A 12954-nucleotide genomic window follows, 5' to 3' on the forward strand; every position below is an offset into this window, starting at 1 on the left:
GACTACTATTTTGAACTCGCTGGCTCAATTGTCCTTCTCTGGCACCAGTCTGGCAAAAATCCCAGGCCTCGATCAATCCGATGGTTCATACTATCCATATGTGTACCTGTGCTGCTGTGAACACTTGGAGAAAACCATAATGTGCAAATTGGTATGATTGGCACCACAATGAATTCATGGTCTCCAATCTCCACTGGGCTCTTACAACACTGTCCAGGAATTCTTTGACTCCCATATCCTGTTCACACACCCATTCTTCATAGATCTTCCTTACTCTTGTCACATCTCCAATCCTACTGCCTCTCCCTCACTAGTACCAAGTTTCCTCATCTCTTACTGTAGAAAGAAAAGGCAACTGGTAATAATAGTAGAAGATTATTAGAAATAATAATAGAAGAGAACTCTGTTAACTCTTATCAGCGAATCATTCTTTGATCTTTTTTTCCTGTTAACAAGACAGGCATCTCTTCCCTTACCTGAGGCTAATCCCTTTACAGTGTTCCTTCAACATCCTCAGGGATTATCCCTCTCTTACATATTACTTGCAGAAGGCTCACCCTCACTAAGTTACAGTGCATCTATCCAGGGGTTTTTTGTAGTTAACAATGGTTTAATTTTATAAGATTACACACCTGTTCTTATAGATATTTCACATAGAATAAATTGTCCAACAATATGCCCCAATTTTTGTTCAAAAAAATAACTTCACCATACCAACCTTAAAATGAGTATTTACTTTCCGGGAAATAAAATCAGTGAGCATAAGTATCTTTTGCTATACTAGGAGACAGGTTATTTCCACAAATAGGGCTGCAGTGATCATCTTGGTTCATTTCATTTTTTAAAATTTTATTTATTTTAATTTATTTATTTGGCTGCACTGGGCCTTAGTTGCGGCACATGGGATCTTTAGTGGCAGCAATGTGGGATCTAGTTCCCTGACCAGGGATCAAACCTGGGCCCCCTGCACTGGGAGCACGTAGTCTTAGCCACTGTACCACCAGGGAAGTTCCCTGTTCATTTCATTTGATGAAATATCATCTGTGCATATCATTCAATTCTCAACTCATTCCATCAACTAAATTTAATCATTGTTTTTCATTTTCATCTTACTTGAACCCTCAAAAACTTTTGACTTTTTTGACAGCTTTCCAGTGAAACATTCTTTTCTCTTGAATTTCCATTACAACACACACTTCTGATTTTCCTCCTACTTAGATGGTCACTACTTTTCAGTTTTCTTTTGGACCTTCTTCTTCACTCAGCCTTTCAATGTCAGAGTCTTCCAGGCACAGTCATTAGCCTTCTCTTCTTGACACTCTATATATTCTTCAACTACATTATCCATTTCATTCATTTCCATGGTTTCAATATCAATTTTATTTCTTTACACAAGACTTCTGAGTTCCAGATCACTGTCTCTTACTCCCAACTCAACCTCTCCACTCAGACATCACATATTTGGTCATCTCAACACTTAATACTGCCAAAACCATATTCATGATTATCCCTTGCAAACCTAGTCTGCCTCCACTGTCCCTCTCTTGCCCAATAACATCATTCAGCCACTTGTTTATGCCAGAAACTGGGGACTCATTTTGACTTCTTTTCCTTTACCACTTTAATATAATTAATCAGCAAGTCCTATAGATCCTACTTTCTACATAAATCTATATTCACTTCTCATCATCTCTACTGGCACCACTTCGAGCCATCAATCATTTCTTCTTACTCCACCTCCTTCATGAACCACTGCAATACCTTCTTCTTTTTTTAAAAAAATAAATAATTTATTTATTGGCTGCGTTGGGTCTTCATTGCTACACACAGGCTTTCTCTATTTGTCACGAGTGGGGGCTACTCTTCGTTGCAGTGCACGGGCTTCTCACTGCAGTGGCTTCTCGCGTTGCAGAGCACGGGCTCTAGGCGCATGGGCTTCAGTAGTTGTGGCACGTGGGCTCAGTAGTTGTGGCACATGGGCTTAGTTGCTCCGTGGCATGTGGGATCTTCCCAGTCCAGGGCTCAAACCCATGTCCCCTGCATTGGCAGGCAGATTCTTACCCACTGCACCACCAGGGAAGTCCCTGCAATAGCTTCTTAATTTCTCCCTTTTCATTCACTCTTGCTTTACCTCAGTATATTTATACCATCTTCTTATGATATAAATCTAATTTTATATAACTTTTCAAGTTCTCCCATACCTTTGAGGCTTTGCATATGCCACTTTCTGTGTCTGGAATGCTCTCTCCTTTCTCTTTGCATGGCTAACTTCTACTCATTCATCAAGCCTCAATTTAAATATCATTTTCTCTGGAATATCTTCACTAATCATTCTCAAACAAGGCTTATAGTCCTCTTTATTCTTTCTTCATAGACCCTCTCACAGTTATAATCTAAATATTTTATTTGGATAATTATTTGTTTAATATCCATCTCCCCACTATGTGTCTTGCTCACTGTTACATTGCAAACCCTCAGCACAATGCTTGGAGCTTGGAGCATGGTAAATAAATATTTGTAGAAAAAAATATATTTTTAAGTGAATATTTAAGTACTTAAATGAATAAACATTTGAACGAAGCACATCAAGAATCAAAAATATTGGGCTTCCCTGGTGGCACAGTGGTTGAGAGTCCACCTGCCGATGCAGGGGACACGGCTTCATGCCCCGGTCCCGGAAGATCCCACGTGCCGTGGAGCGGCTGGGCCCGTGAGCCATGGCCGCTGAGCCTGCGCGTCCGGAGCCTGTGCTCCGCAACGGGAGAGGCCACAACAGTGAGAGGCCCGCGTACCGCAAAAAAAAAAAAAAAAAAAAAAAAAAGAATCAAAAATATTTATCTCATTAATTCACTCATCACTCTCTGGGACTCATTCTATGTGAACAAAACTAAATAAGGCAAAGCTTTATATATAACCATCTTTATTACAGTCTTATTTATAAAAATATACAGATGATCTGAATATCCAACAAAAGGAAACATAAGCATACTAAAATGAGGTAATTTCTTCTCGAATCTAGCTGATCATCAGACTCCCCTGGAGTCTCTATAAAAATAGAGATTTCTGGGTTTCACTGGACCTACAAAATTAAGCTCTCTTTGAGTGGACACAGGGAAAAAAAATTCCTTAATTTCCTCTGATGATTAGCCAGGTTTTGGAACCACTGGGTTTAATGGGAAGAATAGAAGTAGGGCTAACCTTGTTGCTTATCAGCTCTGAAACCAAAGGCAAGTAAATTTTCAGACTACCCTGAGGCTCAGTTTCCTCATCTGTAAAATACCAATCCCTGGGGTCGGTGAGGAGTAAATAAAATTGGTGTCTGTAAAGTACTTGACAGGTACATTAAGTAATTGCTATTATTGTTAAGGTACATTGGCACTATAGAATATTATACAGCTACTAAAATAAACTCTCTGAAAAAAATTCTTGTTCTCCTATGTATGTCAGTCAAAGTCCTGGAAGAAAGGACCTGGTACACTGAAACTGCGTATTTTGAGGGGATTTAACAAAGGGATTATTTACAAAAGGTTTAGGGAAACCAATAAGGATTATTGCAGAGTTTTGGGTCTGTCAACAGCTGTTACCAATCCTAGGCCAGAAGGGAAGATCTCAGAAAGGGTAGGTAGGAGAGAGACAGCCTCTGATAGGAGATGGAACCTTCCATAAAGGGACACAGCCAACCCACAGCAATCCCTCAAAGAGGAAGGGGAAAATAAATACTCTTATGTGGTATTGGGTTAATCCATACAGAAGAACGCAATAGAACTTATTGATGGAGTCCTTACTGGCCAGCTTCTGGGGACACAAAGCAGAATGGAGAAGGGAGAGAAGTTGATCTGGACTAAAGCAGGATACGAATCATATACACAAGTATTTCAACAGTATAAAAATATCCATAACAATTAGATTTAAGTAAATACATAAACATTTTATTATTGTTTTTTTGGGGGAAGTGGGACTATAGATTAATTTTCCTACTCTTTCTAATTGTTTGAATCTTCTAAACTTTCAACCATAAATAGTAATAGTTAAGATTTATCGAGCACTTATTGTTGTATATAGTATGTGTATTAATACATTTCATCTTTGCCGCAACCCTGTAAGGTAGGTACTATTACTATCTTCATTTTACAGATGAAGAAATTTCAGCTGGAGAGGATAAGTGACTTATCCAAAGTTACAGAGCCACAGGAAGTAAACTATGGAGCCATGATTTAAATATAGACATTCTCCTCTGGGGTCCATGCATTTAAAAGCTCTACTATGTTATTTACATTCATAGTAGATAACAAGAAAGACTTTTAGGACTTCCCTGGTGGCGCAGTGGTTCAGAATCTGCTTGCCAATGCAGGGGACAGGGGTTCAAGCCCTGGTCCTGGAAGATTCCACATGCTGCAGAACAACTAAGCCACAGCTACTGAGCTCGCGTGCCATACTATTGAAGCCTGCACGCCTAGAGCCTGTGCTCCGCAACAAGAGAAGCCACCGCAATGAGAAGCCCGCGCACTGCAAGGAAGAGTAGCCCCCGCTCACCGCAACTAAAGAAAGCCCGCGCGCAGCAGTGAAGACCCAATACAGCCAAAAATAAATAAACAAATAAATTCATTAAAAAAAAACTTTTACAAAGAAAAAAAATGAATAAGCTTGAATTTGTTTTAAAGAAAAACATTTTTACAGTACATTTTCCTGGTATTCAATTAATATTAAATATATATAATATACATAATATTTGTATAATAAACATAGTAATGTAGTAATGTATAAAAATATTTATACCCTTGTTTCCTCCTGGATGAGGCCACCTAGAATAAAGACTACATTTTCCAAATCCCCATGTAACTAGGTGTGGTCATGGCTAAACTCTGGGCAATGAGAAGTCCAGAAGTTAAGTGTGCAGCATCCAGAAAGTGTCTTTGAAGGGAGAGGGTAAGCACTTCTCTCCTTTATTCTTTCTGTTGGCTGGAATGAGGACATAATGACTGGAAGTTAAGCAGCCATCTTGGATGATGAGGCAAAAAACACATCTTAAGTCTGAGTAAGTAGCAAGATAAGAAGAATTTGTGAAGCCTTTACCAGCCTTGGAATACTCATCTCCAGACTTTTTTTACATAAGAGAAAAATGAACTTCTCTTTTCTGTAAGCCATTGTTTATTTGGATTTTCTGTCAGTCACAGCTGAACCTAATCCTAATTAATACTTTTACTTACCTTCCTTTAATCTTCTTTCTGCATATTTGTTTCCATTCTTCCCTGCCATGTGCCAGACACATCTACTTTTCTCTTCCTCTCTGTCACTTTTCCTGTCCTTATTCCAATAAATGTTTATTGAGCAATGCTATCTACTAGATTCAGAAGAACAAAAATGCAGATGATTCTGGCTCTACCACTTAGGCATTCATGGTCTAATTAGGGGCGACTTGTAAGCAGGTGCAATATGGTGCAAAAAATACCATAAGGAGGTATGTACAAAGGACATGGAGAGAACTTTGAGACTCAACTCTTGCGTAAGCTTTCCTGTTTATCCATAAATCTGTATATCTTAAACAAAAATCTTTTATCTTCTTTCTTTGTATCAGCTGTCTTTCTCCTTCTCTAGTATGTTAAATGTTATAGTGGTGACATAACAAGACTGGCATGAGATGGGTATAACTAGGTCCTTGGGCCTGTTCTTTTCCTTTTGGACCCAAAAACCTTAAAAAGGAGGTGGATGTGAAATTGATGTTTGTAGATGTCAAGAGGTCTTAAAATATTGCGGGATGATAGAAAACCTGCAAATGTGAAATGTTAAAATGTGGGTCAATTGGTAGCTTCAGAATCTTCTATTGTTTTTTGTCTGTGACTGCCATGCATACAACATTAGGTACTCAGAGGACTAAAAGATTAAATAGAACACTATCTGTGCTCTCATGGAGTACATGTGCTTAATGGATTACAGTAGAACATAGGGTAAGGACCAAAATAGAATTTAAAAATGCTCCTTGTTTCTCCAGGGCAAGATGAACTAGCTGACTCCTGAGCCATGAACTAACTGGTGAGAGAATTGTAAACTAGAGACATCTTGACTCCTGAGACTACAATTAAGAAATGTCACAGAGGGCTTCCCTGGTGGCGCAGTGATTGAGAGTCCGCCTGCCGATGCAGGGGACACGGGTTCGTGTCCCGGTCCGGGAAGAACCCACATGCCGCGGAGCGGCTGGGCCTGTGAGCCGTGGCCGCTGAGCCTGCGCGTCCGGAGCCTCTGCTCCGCAACGGGAGAGGTCACAACAGCGAGAGGCCCGCGTACCGCAAAAAAAAAAAAAGAAATGTCACAAGATGATGATTAACCCCAGCTTGTTTGTTCTTCCCCTTTAAGAAACCCCTAGGACTTCCCTGGTGGCGCAGTGGTTAAGAATCGGCCAGCCAATGCGGGGAACACAGGTTCGAGCCCTGGTCCAGGAAGATCCCACGTGCCGCAGAGCAACTAAGCCCTTGCGCCACAATGACTGAGTCTGCGCTCTAGAGCCCGCGAGCCACAATTACTGAAGCCCACGTGACACAACTACTGAAGCCCGCACGCCTAGAGCCTGTGCTCCGCAGCAAGAGAAGGCCACGCATTGCAATGAAGAGTAGCCCCCTCTCGATGCAACCATAGGAAACCTCCGCGCAGCAACAAAGACCCAACGCAGCCAAAAATAAATAAATAAATAAATAAATTTATATATATAAAAAAAGAAACCCCTAACTCAGAGACAAGCTGGAGTTTGATCTGAGGCTGTCTCCCACTCCGCTTGCTTGTCGCCCTGCAATAGAACCTTAGTTTGTTGCAAAAAAAGAAAAAAAAAAGTGCTCCTTGAACAGATGACGGCACAATTCATTTTGGTTTTTGAAATTTTTACTTATATATTTATAAAAAATTTGAGTATTTCTTGGTGTGTAGAGATTATAAGAGCATGTGCATCAAAATCCGCTGTGAAGTTTTATTTTATTATGAAATATTACGGACATAAAGTACAAATATACAGAACAACTGTGTACCTCTTACTCAGCTTAAGAAATAAAATATTAAAACCCTCTTGGGACTTCCCTGGTGGTCCAGTGGGTAAGACTCTGTGCTCCCAATGCAGGGGGCCCAGGTTCGATCCCGGGTCAGGGAATTAGATCCCACATGCTGCAACTAAGAGTCTGCATGTCACAACTAAAAGATCCCACATGCCGCAACTAAGACCCAGCACAGCCTAAATAAATAAATAAATATTTAAAAATAAAAAATAAAACCCCCTGAGTGCTCTTCCCTATTCTTAGTCCCTCTCACTCTACGAAAGGCAGCCTCTATTCTGAAATGATTATCATTGCCATGTACATCTTTATATTTTTATAACATGCGTATATGTCTCTAAAGAATAATTGTCATTGCTTTAAGTTGTAAATGATTTATATAAATAAAATCATTTTCTTGTATTTTTCTACAACTTGTTTCTTTGCTTTTTATTACGTTTTTGAGATTTATTCAAGTTGGTTCATGTAGCTATACTTCACCCCACTTACCTGTATTTTTTAAAATCCTAGCATCCCCAAACTAAGTTATAGTGATAGAAATCAGAAGAATGGTTGCCTCTGATAGGCTGGAGCAGATTGGACTGGACACAAGGGAATATGAGGATGATGGAAATGTCTTATATCTTGTTTTGTGTGGTAGTTACTGGGTTTATATAGTTGTCAAATTCACTGAACTGAACACTTTAAGATCTGTGCGTTTCATTGTAAGCAAATTTTATCTCCACAAAAACATTAAAAACAAGCGAGCAAAAACAATTTTAAAAAACCTTTAGTCTTGGGGATTATAATTCAGTAGGTCTGTGGTGGGGACCACCATGTGTATTTTCTTTATAAAGTTCTAGGTATAATTCTGAAGGGGCACCCCCAGTTGTGGACAACTGCCCTAGAATGCCACAAAATTGGGGTAGGAATTAGGAAGAAGAGTCATCTGTCAAAGACCTAGAAACCTCTCATGGTATTTTTCTGTCCTTCCTAAACCCATTATAGTAAAGATGGAGTTGCATATTTTATAAGAGTAGAGATAGCAGTGTTTGACCCTGAATCAAGCACTGATGGCAGCTAGGCCTGACTGCAATAAAGCTAATATGTTTACAACTTAGTAATGGACACCTTAATTGGATTTAATTCTTTCTCACATATTGGTGAAGGCACAACCAGGAGCATATCTCTGTCTTGCACATCTAGGAGGTATGCTTCCCCAAATGACCTAATCTCCCTCCCACCACCTTCTTTATCTTTTACCTTTGTTCTCCTATCTTAAGTTCTTTTCACAGTCAAGTCAAGGAAAGTTCACTTTCAGCGTATGATTTGATTTTTTATTTTTAAATTCTTTAAAAATTTTTTTTAAATTTTGTTTATTTATTTTTGTCTGTGTCGTGTCTTCGCTGCCGTGCGCGGGCTTTCTCTAGTTGCAGTGAGCAGGGGCTACTCTTCGTTGCGGTGTGCGGGCTTCTCATTGTGGTGGCTTCTCTTGTTGCGGATCACGGGCTCTAGGCGCGCAGGCTCAGTAGTTGTGGCTTGCGGGCTCTAGAGCGCTGGCTCAGTAGTTATGGTGCATGGGCTCAGTTGCTCCGCGGCATGTGGGATCCTCCTGGACCAGGGATAAAACCTGTGTCCCCTGCATTGGCAGGCGGATTCTTAACCACTGCGCCACCAGGGAAGCCCACGATTTGATTTTTTTTAAATCTGATTTGTCAATGACATTTTGAGAAGCTGTTTTGTGTAGAGCACCATTTTAAAGATGATGGGTCTGCCTCCAATAAGTTCAGGGAGAGGTACCTGCCTAATGATGCCTATTGGAGGATTTTTTTTTTGAGTATTTTTAACCATATTTCTGATGGATACACACATGCATATTTTTGATGGTTACAAAAGCATGCACATACGTATATGCCACTGTATTTTAAATTTTTTCTTCCAGTTTTATTGAGATATAATTGATGTACAGCATTGTATAAGTTTAAGGTGTACAGCACAATGATTTGACTTACATATTACCACAATTAATTTAGTAAATATCCATCATCTCATACTGATACAAAATTAAAGAAATAGAAGAAAAAAATTTTTTTCCTTCTGATGAGAACCCTTAGGATTTACTCTCTTAACAACTTTCATCTATAATATACAGCAGTGTTAATTATATTTAGCGTGATGTACATTATGTTGTAAGGATTTTTAAAAATTCAACCTAAGGGCTTCCCTGGTGGCACAGTGGTTGAGAGTCCGCCTGCCGATGCAGGGGACACGGGTTCATGCCCCGGTCCGGGAAGATCCCACATGCTGCGGAGCGGCTGGGCCCGTGAGCCATGGCCGCTGAGCCTGCGCGTCCGGAGCCTGTGCTCCGCAACGGGAGAGGCCACAACGGTGAGAGGCCCGCGTACCGCAAAAAAAAAAAAAATTCAACCTAAGTTGGGTGTACTCTCTTCCTGGAGAGGACCCTAGTGTGGCATTCCTTATGTGCATTTCAGCACAGTGTCCTGGCCAGTGGTCTTGTGCCTCCTATCTCCCATGACCTCACTTCATTATTGAAAACCCTTGTCAAATTTCAGCTCTCCCATACTAGGTGAATGTGAAGATTCTCACTTTCCTCAAAAACAGCTGCCAAAGAACAATTGATGAAATTGGAGTCTATTTATATTTCTATTGTAGAAAACAAACTTTTTTTCTCATTAAGAAAGCAATGCATACTTGCATCAATTAGGAGTGTATAACTGCAAACAGCATAACACAAATTTGGTAACTTAATAAAAAAAGAATTTATCAGAACTATATCAGAGTTGTTCATAGAATCAAAGGAAGAACTGAAGACATGGGTATCTGAAAAGATAGCAGCACGGGCAGCCCCCAGAACCTGGAACTAAATGACCAATCCTTTCAAGGGCTGCCTTTCAACAAATATTCACTGAACTCCAGCTACACACCTGGCACCACCCTGGGTCCAGTACAATCAAACACGATGCTTGTCCTTCAGGAGAGGAAAAGGAGGAGAGTCAAGCAAGGCTTTACCAAAGAAGAAACGCTTGAAGCAGGTCTTAAATTAGAGTCTGCTGGGTGGATCAGGGAGAAAATAGCATGGATAAATGTACAAAGATACCAAAAAATGATGAATGTCATATAGGGGAGGGACAGTAGTTAGGTAGACAGGGAAGGATACTGGAGGACTCTATGTCTAGTCCCCAAAACTGAAGGGGAATTCTGTGGGGTATGGAGGTTGGGGGTCAGGAGAAGGGGGAGGAACTCAGTCTTGATTGTACCTGGACAGTAATGACTGATGGAAATGCCTCTATCTGAAGCTTCAATTACACCCAAATCACATAAGAATGTAAATTTAAAGTCAGAGGAAGTTGGCCTGAGACTAGCTGGGTGGTGTAATGCCTCCAAACAGGTCAAAAGACCCAGAAGTCTGATATAAACTTGGTGAACAAGAATCAAAGAATAAAAAAACCTGGACAACAAGAACAAGAATGTTCTGAGTGAACACCAGAGACAGGAGCTTAATGCTCACAGATAGACCATGTGTGAGTGAACCAGCTCCGTTTTAGAGTTAGGGATGTTGCAGACATCATTATGTCATGAAACACTTAGATTTAATCATAGGTGATTAGGAAGAAGAGAGGGGAAATGGAGATGCTCACCATTATTTTGAGTATTTACTAATGCCAGGCATTGTGCTAGGAATTTTGCACACATTATATAATTTAATTTTCAAAATAATCTTATGAGATAGATACTATTATTTATCTCTCTTTTGTAAGGGAGGAAACTAAAAGACAGAATTGCTAAGTAGCTAGCAAGCTACGGAACCAGGGTTTGCTGGTTCTTTCTGACTTACCATGATATGACTTTATTTATTTATTTATTTTAAAAAAATTTTATTTGGTTGTGCTGGTGTTAGTTGCGGCAGGCGGGCCTCCTTAGTTGCAGCACACGAGCTCCTTAGTTGTGGCATGCAAACTCTTAGTTGTAGCATGCAAGTGGGATCTAGTTCCCTGACCAGGGAAGTCCCACCATGATGTGACTTTAATCAGGGAAAGAACATAATCAGTTTGGAAATTTAGAAAGATCTGTCTGGGGGACTTCCCTGGTGGTCCAGTGGGTAAGACTCCACACTTCCAATGCAGGGGACCCAGATTCCATCCCGCATGCATGCCACAACTAAGAAGTTCACATGCCGCAACTAAAAAAAGATCCCTCATGTCACACCTGAGACCCAGCATAGCCTAAATAAATAAATATATTTTTTAAAAAAAGAAAGATCTCTCTGGTGACAGCGCAAAAGGAATTCAAGAGAGTAAGTGTATGGCAGTGGCAAGGAGGTAAGCAGAGCCAGTATGAATGATGAGTGAAGGCAGGGAGACTAATTAGGAGACTGTTGTGATGTTCTGGAAAAGAGATGTTTAGGATCTAAGCCAGGGTGATTGCAGAAGGGATTGAAAAATAGAGTACAAATTAGAAGAAGGAAAAAAATGGGAATAGAGTTATCAGAACTTGGTGACCTCAATCTTAGCTCTGGGGACATGCCATGGAAGGGGGACTAGCTCTGTGCTCAGTTGTGTGTAAGGAACCAAGTGTTGGGAATCAGAGTCTGTGGCGATTTGGGCCAACTCTTATGAGTGAAAGAGACATCTCATTTTGTTGCCAACCCTCATACATACAGAGTCATACAGGAAGTGCACACGGAGGTTGTGGGGAACAGCTATTGAGGTTGTGGGAGGAGAACTAAGGGTGACACGTCCTTGGGCACAGGTCCAGATAAACACTATGCTGAGCCTCCAGTGTCTTCCTGCTTACCCATGGTAGAGGTTACAGAGGTAGTTATGGCAGTGGTAGCAGACCCTTAGCTTCAAGAGTGGGTATTTGAGCTTTAGCCCCGCAGGTTTCATTGGAAATTCAGTGGTCAGGATCCCTCCGTGGCTGACCAAGCAACCCATAAAGAGCAAATGGAACAGGCTCTCTGGTTTCTTTGAGGCCATTGTTCTTAGGCCTGAGTAAACCTCTGGGGATATTGGATGTATCATGAGTAAAGAAACTCTTGGAAGAAAATAAACTGTCTCTTAACCACTAAATGGAAGCTCCAGTATTCAATTAAAATACTGGAAAAAAAATGTGTCCAGTGTAGTGGAGCATCAATAAAAGGTTATATTTTAGGCAGAGACAACAGCATGCACAAAGTTCAGGGTTCAGGGTTCAGGGTTCAGGGTTCAGCACGTACTGATTTGAAACTAATTACACTAATGATATCCTGCTACTTACACAAGCAAGTTGCTCCTCCTCTTCTATTGTTTATCCTAGTCAATGAATGAAGTGTAAAATTGGAGGAGTGACAACAGAAAAAAAATTAAAAACTTAAGAGAGATTATCATTTGAGGTCTTGTAAGACATGTTAAAATGTCTTTGTTCACTGTCATCCATTGATTCTGGAAAATTCTGAGCTCTTTGAATACTCTATTTCATTCTATTCTCTGCTTCTGAACCAGATTTTTTAAAAAAGGATTTTTAAAAAAAATATATTCTAAATACAAGTTCTCTCTTGAATAAATGTTTTCCAAATATTTTCTCTCAGTGTGGCTCGTCTTTCATTTTCTTAACAGTGTTTTTCAAAGAGCAATCTTTTTAATTTTTATTAAGTTCAATTTTATAATTTTTTTTTCTTTTATAGGTTGTGCTTTTTATGTCCTATGTAAGAAATCTTTTCCCAAGCCAACTTTTCTTTTGGAAAAACTTAGGTTTAGGTCTACGCTCCATTTCAAGTTAATTTTTTTTTTTTTTTTATGGTATGAGGTAAGGATGAAGCTTTATTTTTTGCTTATGGATACCCAACAGTTCCAGCACCAGTTGTTGAAAAGACTGTCGTTTTCTATTGAATTACCGTGGAATATTGACCATACACATGTTGGTCTATTCCTGAACTGTTGAA

Source organism: Monodon monoceros, unplaced genomic scaffold (assembly GCF_005190385.1).
Source record: "Monodon monoceros isolate NGI ecotype Baffin Bay Population unplaced genomic scaffold, NGI_Narwhal_1 Super_Scaffold_20, whole genome shotgun sequence".
In the NCBI taxonomy this organism is placed as follows: domain Eukaryota; kingdom Metazoa; phylum Chordata; class Mammalia; order Artiodactyla; family Monodontidae; genus Monodon; species Monodon monoceros.